We start from the raw sequence: 10,134 nt of genomic DNA on the forward strand, positions 1-10,134 counted from the left end.
ATAGGAACGTGTATTGCGAAAATTATTCTGTCATTCGAAAAAGTTACTTGTGCACCGAAAAATTGATAATATGTCAACATACTTTCAAATTTCGGGATTTTTGAATCAGAATAGATGTTGCTTAAATAATTTATTATTTCTTTCAGTTCAGAACTAGGTATTATTGAATTGTGTAAAGTATTTAACTTTGCAAATGTGATAGCATCTTCTAGATTATCGATAAAAGTAATCATATTTTGGCAGTCAAGGGTTATTTGTGAGACAATTCCTTGAAAACTAATGTAATTCGTCAGGTCGCCAATGGTTTTTTGAACTGCAACTTGAAATGTTTTTAGACTGTTTTCTAATTTTTCTTGATTTGAATTCAAAATTTGGATAGTTTTATTATAGTGATTGATTAATTTTTTGGAGAGGGAGATTTGCATGTTTACCTCATTAATCATATTTTCTTGGTTACGTTCTAATATAGCGATACTTTCGTCGTATCGTTTACCATCATCAGCATCAAGAGTACCGAATAACCAATTTTCGATTTTTCCAATAACATTTATCATACCTCTTTTAATACGGATATGGGGTTGGAGGTTTTCTAATTTCTTTTTTGTCATATCAATAAGATATTCGGTTCTGACTAGCAGGCTGTATGCTAATCCATGATAGGAAATTGGGTTATTAATTGTTCCCTTATCAAAATTATTTTTGATTATTTGGAAGTAGTCGTCTAGTTTGTTTAATTGTTTTATTATAGAGCTAAGTTCTATGTAATATAAAAATGTATGTTTGCTGTATATAATTCTTGCATTTCCCAGCTGTATGGGAAGGATGGGGTTGGTTATAGGGGTTATTTGAATATCGTCACTTTGGACTCGGAGCACGTGAAGTAGAAGGTATAGCGGTATCAACACGTGTATCTTCATGTTCTTTTACTCCCTGTAACAAAAGTTTTTTTGAAATTTTTGGTTTTCTGGCTATTGTTTTGTGGTAGGTGCCTTTATTTGTATTAAGTTTTATATCGGTCTCTTCAATAATTTCAGTTTTCTTAAATTTCGGTCGATCTTTATTTCGCGCCTTTGTTCTAATATACGCAACTTGTTGATTTGCAAACTCTGGGGGTTCATTTCGTTGGGTATTTCTGTTTTCAATAACTTTTTCTTTAGTAATTTGGTTGGAATTTTGAATAGATTGATACAGTTTTTTGACATTTTCTTTGTGTTTTTGAACGTAATCGGAAACAATTATACGATCATTTAAATCAAATGGGTCTGTGTTATTAATATGACCTTTAATTACTTCGAAAGGTGTAAATTTGGTAACACTATGTATTGAATTATTATAGCCAAGGACAGCTCTTTTCATCAGCTGTTCAGCTGTGAACGATTTTCCTTCTTCCTTTAAGCATCGATAATGCTCAATCAGTGTTGAATGAAATCTTTCAACTGGTGAATTAGAATTACTATTTTTTGAAGTTGTGTAATGCAGCTCAATGTTATAAATTTTACAAAAATTTTCTAGATCTTTATTTTTGAATTCGGTGCCTGAATCAGCGGTTATTTTGAGTGGTAAACCGTGATGGGTAATAAAATTGAGTAGATTTTCGACTACTAAAACTCCGGTTAAGGATTTTAATGGATATGCCTGACCGTATCGTGAAAATGTGTCGATAATTGTTGAAAAAGTTTCGTTTGAAATTTTGAATGTATCTATGTGAACATGCTCAAATGGCTTAGAAGTTGTAGGTGTTAGGTTGAATTTAATTACAGGAGGATTCCGATCGTATTTATTTTTCTGACATGTTTCGCAATTATTAATATAATTTTGTATGTCTTCTGCCATTTTTGGCCAATAAAATCGTGAACTGAGGGATGTCCTCATTTCATTTATACCTCTATGGCATGTTTTCTTAACGTGATAGCATTTAAGTTTCTCTTTCTGTTCTTTCGATGTTTCTACATCCTCTAAGAATGTTGGACAATGAACAATTTTGAATGAAGAATTCTTGAGTAAATTTTGGATTGTTGTATTGAACATTTGTGAGACTGCTGGATTTTTAAAATGGAAGGCAAATGTTTGTTTTGGATCGATATATTCTTTAATGAGTTTAACAATATTCTCGCTCAGATTTTTAGAGGGTATGGTAATATAAGATCGCAAATTCTCGAATACCTTTTCTATTCTACATTTAAGTTTTTCTATGTCACCAATAGCTACAATTATCTGATTTTTATATGTATTAACTGGTCTTTCTGAAATGGGAATTTGAAAGACAGGGTCTTCGAGAGAAGTGTGAACGGTTTGTGAATCCGATATTTTTTCGATTTCATTTAATTTTGGGGGGGCAATTTGAATATCAGATAATATATTAATTTGTTTTTTCGGTTCTTGCGGTTCCAGGACTTCATTGAGAACGTCGTTGTCTAAGATTGGAATATTATCGTTATTCAAATAGGTGTCGATAAGTTCGTTTATGTCTCCAGGATTATTTTGAACTGAAAGTGTTTCGATAGCATTGAAGTCATTTGTATGAGGATTTCTAGAAAGAGCATCCGCTGCTTGGTTGCATTTTCCTTTCTTATATTTTACAACATAGTCGAATTCCTCTAATTTCAAACGCCATCGCACAAGTCTTGAATTAGGTTCCTTTAGCGAGAAAAGCCACTGAAGGGGTTTGTGGTCTGAATAAATTGTAAACTTTCTGCCGAAAAGGTATGGTCTGAAATATTTGCAGCTCCATACAATCGAAAGAAGTTCTTTTTCGATAGTTGAGTAATTAATTTCAGGTGGGTCAAGTGTTCGAGAAGCGTAACAAATTGGGTGTCCATTTTGTGACAAAATGGCGCCAAGGGCGTAATTTGAAGCATCAGTTGTGACTTCAAAGGGTTTTTCAAAATCGGGGTATGCGAGAACCGGTTCTGAAGTCAATACCGATTTACAAGTATTGAAACATTCGATAAATTCTTTAGTGTGTTCAACTTTTGCGTTCTTTTTAAGACAACTTGTGAGAGGTTTTGTTAGTTTTGCGAAGTTGTTTATAAATTTTCGATAGTATCCCAATAGTCCTAGGAATGACTTTATTTCTCGTTGTGTTTTTGGGATTGGAAAATTTTGAACAGCTCTGATTTTCTTTGGGTTTGGTTTTATGCCTTCGGGCGTAATAACATGACCCAAAAATTCTACCTCTTTTCTGAGAAACTCCGATTTATCCAGTTGGATCTTAAATTGTGCCTCTCGTAATTTAGAGAAGACCAATTTCAAGTTTTGGATGTGTTCTTGGAGTCCAGTGCTGAAAATAATTATGTCGTCCATGTAAATCATGCATACCTTATTTTGTAGGTCTTTCAGAACCTCGTCTAATACGCGCTGAAGACTTGATGGACCGTTCTTAAGGCCATACGGAAGTCTCAGGTACTCGTAGTGTCCGTGCTCTACATTAAAAGCCGTTTTTTGGATTGAATTTTCGGCCATCTCGATTTGATGAAAACTGCTTGCCAAATCGAGGGTGCTAAAGTACTGAGCTCGTCCCAGTTTATCTAAAATGTCGTTTATGTTTGGGAGTGGGTAACGATCACTAATGGTTTTATCATTAAGTTTTCGATAATCGACTACCACTCGCCATTTTGGCTTCCCGGAAGCGTCCATCTTTTTTGGAACTATCCAGACCGGGGAAGACCAGGGACTACAGCTTGGTCGTATTATATTTTTTTCAAGCATGTCTTTTATTTGACGTTGAACTTCGCTCTTATGAACGTATGGATACCTGTATGGTCTGGTATGTATGGGTATTTCGTCTGTGGTCTTGATTTCGTGTTTGACCTTGGAGGTGAATGTTAATTTATCTCCAGGTTTCAAAAATATGTCTGAAAATTCTTTACAGAGTTTCAGTATAGCATTTGTTTCTTCCTTGTTCATATGGTCTGTACGTATCAAATCAGCGATATTAATTTCGGTTGCCAGTTTAGGTGAGTCCGTCCCTGTATTTTCGAAATTTTCATAAGAATACATTTCGAAAGTAGAAGATTGAAAGCTCTCTACAGGAAGTGGTTGTATCAATTTCACTGATATTGTTCTATCGGTGGGGTTTTGTACTTCCATAAGGGCGTAACCATTTTTTGAAGTTGTCAATATTTGCGGAATGAAAAGATCATTGAGTGTTCCTTCAAGGGTAAGAATTTCACCTTCAGGAACTGTGACAGGCAGATATTTAAGTACTCTTTCTTGTGGGTTGACAGAGAAAGAAAAACTCGTATCTGTAGACTGTCTGAACTTGAAAGGAATTTCAACATGATTTCCTATCAGTCTCTTATTCACAAGGTCTATATTCAGATGCATATTTATCAAGTCTGATAATCCTAAAACTCCGTCAAAGTAATCGTGGAAATCAAATAAAATAAAAGTAATTTCATAGTTTGTGTTGAACTCTGGAAAAGTAGGTATCGAGGCTTGGTACCTTACTTTCTGACTTCCTAAAGCCGTTTTGATAATAGTATTTGAATGATAAATTTTGTTTGGGAATAATTTTTCAATAATAGATGGTTTAATAATCGATCTTGAACTTCCAGTATCGATTAGTAGTTTAATAATTTTATTTTTGTGACTAACTTCGACATAAGGTAATGCATTGTTACAAAATGCATTAATGTCGGCTAAGTATGATTTTCGAATTGGGTTGTTGAATGAAAATTTCCAGTTTCATCACAATCTACGTCGCTTAAGTATTCATTCTGAAAATTTGGTTCGTTTTCTAAATAAACAGCATTTTCTGAAGTGTATGCTTCTTCATTGAGGTTGGGATTATCATAAAATTGTTGATCAGTGTCATTATTTTGGAGAAATTCATCGTATTCGTTAGAAAATAATTCCTCAGATATAAAATTCGGTTTTTGACTTGCGGTAAACATTTTTTGAGGGTTTCGGTAATTATTAGGGTTCCTTAAAGTGCTGTTTTGTTGAGGAAAAGGTCTTTGAGACATTTTTGTTGGGTTTCTTGATGTAGTGGACATGGGTTCCGGTTTCGGTAATTGATTAGGTGGAATATTTTTTGGTTTAAAAACATTCTGAGGAGGTCCGAAAACTTCTCGGTTTGTAGGGTATCTTTGCGGTGGTAATTGTCTAGGTTGGATATTAATAGGTTGGCTTGGCCAATTAGGTCTAGTTGAGAATTGTGGATTGAAAAAATGTTCATTTTTTGAAAAATAATTTGGGTTAGAAAAATTTTCGTTTTGAAAATTTTGTCTTTGAGGTTGTATAAATCTAGGGCCATTTTGGTTGACGTTTGGTATGATGGATTGTCTACCGAAAGTATTGAACTTTGGTTTATAATCGTTTAACGAACCATACATTTTTTCAAAATTTTCGAACTCGTTTACGTATGCTATGGCATCTTCCAGTGAGGCTGGCTTTTTGAGATGCATATTATTTCTCAAAATACCAGGACAACCAGCAATGAAAGTACTGAGGGCTACTTTATCGTAGTGAGTTGTTTGGTAAAGTTTTTCTTCTGGAGTTAAGTCTGGGTTGTTACTGACTCTTTGAACTACATTACTTTTGATTAATTGAATTCTACTACCGAAATTCATTAAGTCTTCTCCTCTATGGGGTCGACTTCTAGTTAATTCCTGAACTAAACAGTCCAAATCTCTCCTATCCGAAAAACATTGTTTTAGAGCAGATTTTAAGGCGTCCCAAGTATTAAGTTCGGTTCTGTTACCAACCATATACTCGGCTTTACCTGTCAATTTTTCTTGAATACATTCAAGAACGTGTTCATTAAGTGAAGCATCATTAAACACATTGTATGCGTTAACTATAGCATCGCATCTACTGATAAATTTGTTCAATGTATTACTATCACCATCAAAAGTTTTTAAATTGTTTATTCTAGATTTGAAAAGGTTCCAATTTATTTGAGTTGGTTGGGGTGGAACTGGTGGAACCATTGTGGGTTGAAAAGTATTATCAAAATTTTCAGTATTATTTGCTGAACTTTCTTGAAATGATAAACTATTCAATCGTGATAAAATATCTTCAATTTCACTCATAAATAAATAATTGTTTTTCTCAATAAATAGTTTCTTAAAATTACTCGTCTCGAATAGACAACAATTTGTTCGCAATGAACGATACTATATATCTTCGCCGAAGTCCTTATACAGAGGGTTCGTGAAGGCAAGAAGGAAACATTTGGCACTTACTTGTAAGTTCCAGTTCCTTCTCCGTTGATTCCTTGCAGCTTCCCTGGGGCTCTGTCGTCTCCTTGTCCGCTCGTTCTGGGTGGTCCTCGAAGGATTCTTGTTGAATTTGTGCTGAAGGGGTTGAAACTCCACGACGCAAAAAGTTCGTTTTCACGCTGCACAAATCCTACCGACTGCGCCAATTAAATGATTGGAACGAGAAAATAACTTTTTAAAAAGAATTTATTTTACAAACTAGAGACGACTGTCTCTTACGAGAGCTACAAACAGAATGATAATTAATATAATGTTAACTGGATGCTAACTGCATGTCGAGATAAGGGATTCCTGGAATATCTCTTACTCAGCTGAATCTCCGTGTGAATGGCCGTGTCGTGGGAACTATGACCACGTAACTTGAGTGTATACTCTAATATGCACATGTTAGGTTTACATAAAATATAGAGATGTTGAAAGATTTTGGCACGCCATTTCTTACAGTATGGCGCTTTTATGGGGGTTCATATACGTAATAAGTGAAAGGAAAATGATGTTCTTACCGGTGGTGCACGGGACTCAATTGCAGAATAATTAATTGAAATAACTCTAAAATCCGGAGGCGTCAAACAATTTCTTTCACGAATTTTTTTCGATATTTTAACAAAAATTACCGGCGCTCGCTATATGCTATACTTCTTCGGTGTGTATTTAGGCCCGCCATACTTTTTTGAAAATGTTTTTTTTTTAATATTTTTTATAATAATTTCCTACAGGCTGATCTTTTTAAACCATTGTTTTTCAATAATATTGTACGAAATTCACCACGTTATACCTTTCCGACGGTCCAAAATACCCTCCAAACATGTCATATTTCAAAATTCGAAAAACTATTTCTTTCCCCTTAAAATTTGGTCTAGTAGTTGTTTTTCCTGATTAGAAACATAATCGTTATAATGCCATACCTGTAGAGTGGGTGATATACGTACAATGTAATTGAATATTTGTAAAATTTTATGCAACATTTGAACAATTTCTCACAGTATGGCACCATTTTTTTGAAGTTGGACTTCCAAACAAAAATAATTTTCAAAAATGTGTGTAGGGACATTCTTGTTCAATAAAATAAGGTGTTATGTCGTATAATATTTGTCAATCATTCCATATTCCCTTACTGTGACCATCTGATCTTCCTTTACGTGTATCAGAGTAGAATTTTTGAGATTTTGAGTTAACATTTTTTTGGATAGTTTTGAACATATATACTTTGAGGAAATTGAAAAAAAAACGATTTCTTCGACCCGTCACAGTGGCGTTCCCCCTTAAAGATATCAGAAAAATAAAAATGGAACTAACGTGAGATTGAGAAAGAAAATGAGTATCTCTGCAAAACATAAAACATTTCTTAATGGAAATGACTGACAGTGATAATAATTTTAAAGACGAAAATTTCGAATAGAAGTGAATTTTTTCTTTTTGACATTTGAGAATGTAAGTATAGATTTTACTGAGATTATTTAAATCAGTTCTTTTATTATTCATGGATCTATCATCATGATTAATGTATACTATTTCCAGAAAAACTCTTTTCAATTGGTTTGATTCTGTACAAAGGACAGTGGAATTGTTGTAATCCATATTATGGTCATTATCATTAACATGTTTTGATAATGCACATCTGTTTATGTTCCTCCTGCAATCACTTTTAAGAGAAACGATACGACTTTTTAGAGTTCTTGATGTTTGTCCAATATATGATTTGTTATACTACGTGCAAGGAATTTTGTACTCCATATTAGATTTTTCTTCATTTTTTGTTGGAGTTTTCACTCTGCTGTATAATGTGCTCGGATAGGTTTTCGCGGTCAGTAGTATGTTGTCGTTGAGTTCGGATTGAACCGCGTCCGGAGTTTAGAACATAAAATAGAAAAATTGACATTTTGGAAATTTCAAACTTCAAAATATCGTATATGTAGGTACACATCACAGGCGTTAAAACCTGAACAGATTCCGCCAGCCAATTGCAGTTAAATCTGATGGGCCAGCAGGAGTCTTGTTTGTTTTACCCAGTAGATGCAAATGTGCATGGTGATCATGCTTTGATCACGCATCTATCTTTGTTTGGGTTACTTTGTTAGTTGGCTGGATATAGTTTAGATCAAATTTATTCTAAAATGTCAAACCTGATCTTCGAACTGAGACAAAAAACAGGAATAAAAACATGGATTCGGAATATGAAAACAAGAGTAACGCACCAGAAATTCGTAATATAGCAGTTCATCACTCAATAATGAGAGTAATGGAGGAGTGGGAAACTCAAATAGCTTTATGTCACACGAATTTGTAAGAAATTCCTGGAGCAGTTAGTTGAACTCAGGGCTTATAAACAAGTAATTGTGGGTTCGAGTCATAGCATCATTACTTTTCAATTCTTCTTCGATCACTCAATTATTTAAAAGACAGAGATGAAGATAGATGAGTTTTTTGTCTAAAATGATGCAAAGTCAATACAATTACGTGAATAGTTATATAACCATATACGAGTAGTTCATAACAAAAAAATAATGTATGAACGAAATATGTATATCTTGGTTATAACTTGATATAATTGGAAGGGGTAAATTTTTCAGGAGAGAAGTTCATTTCTCAATAATAAAATGAATGGTTTGGAACAACTCAAATAGCTTTATATAATAAACTAATATAAGACAAGATTGGTACAGCAGTAGTTGGACTCTGGGTTTGTGAACCAGTAATCGTGGTTCAAATCACATCGACTGCCGTTTTTCAATCCTTTTTCAGGCACACATTCCAACTATTTGAAATTGTTTTTAGATAACTTCTTGTTGCTCAATCGGATGAGTCTTGCTTTGATATATTCCCGATTCCACCCTCCAAACCAATATTCGATTATCATTAATACAAGTATTATATTTCAGATATTCCTTACTTTTTTTTATTGACATCACTTCTGAAGAGTAAAAAATTTCCTTAAAAATATACGATCCCACGAAAACCCAATTACAGCAAAAAATCACCGAACTCCGAACAGAATAGCTAATTAAGGACGAAGTACAGAATAGTGAATGAATTCAGGTGATAATTATAAATGGTGCAGATGATTTTTCAATTAGCTAGATAATGAAGCGAAAGCAAAATCTCAAATCCGATTCGAACTTCAAAGACAACAAAAGTTGGACTTTTAACAGGATTCATCAGATAAGGCTATTGCAAGAGCTCTCGTTTAAGTTCATTCGATAAGAGAAAGGGCCGGAGAGTTTTCGGAATTGTGCAATTGTTTCCACGGTTCGACTGTTTCTCTCCTACCTCGAAATTTCATTACGTTCTGCTTTTTAATGAAAGCATGTCTAAATACTTCATTTGGGAATAAAAAACTAGCCTGGCCGTTTTTTATTGAATCAACAAGATGAAAATGGAGGTAATGAACTGAGAGTAAAAGCAGAACAAATTTTATGAAATCATGATGATAGTGATTTCAGTGATGCAGTTATTCTTCGGTTCATACAAATAGCGTTTGTTCATTCCTCATTTCCTTTCTTTGATGTAAAGTACGAGAGGTGGCACTTTTTATTAGTATCAATTTAATTTTCTCAAGATTCACATTTTTTTATCATTATTACGTATTGTGTTCTGTAACACAAAAAATACTATTCAATACCAGAAACGTATTCAAATATGAACAGGAAGTATAATGAAAATAACTGTAACAATATTGAACGAAATTCATTTTTTGTGGAAAAGTGTAGAAAGGGGCAATTTTTTCAGTTCATCCCGATAAGAAACGATAAGTAAATACGTGAATTCGATGTGATTTTTACGAAGAAACATATTTTATTTATCAGTAACTTGTGTTTAATAATGTTTAATAATCAAAAAAAAAGCTAATAAATTACACAAATAGTTTTAGAATCTGAAACACTCGATGAAGTACCTACAAGGTGTTCTGTAG

The sequence above is a fragment of the Leptinotarsa decemlineata genome, unplaced genomic scaffold, assembly GCF_025532065.1.
Source record: "Leptinotarsa decemlineata unplaced genomic scaffold, Ldec_3_MD MMD2_tig00001064_RagTag_RagTag, whole genome shotgun sequence".
NCBI lineage: Eukaryota > Metazoa > Arthropoda > Insecta > Coleoptera > Chrysomelidae > Leptinotarsa > Leptinotarsa decemlineata.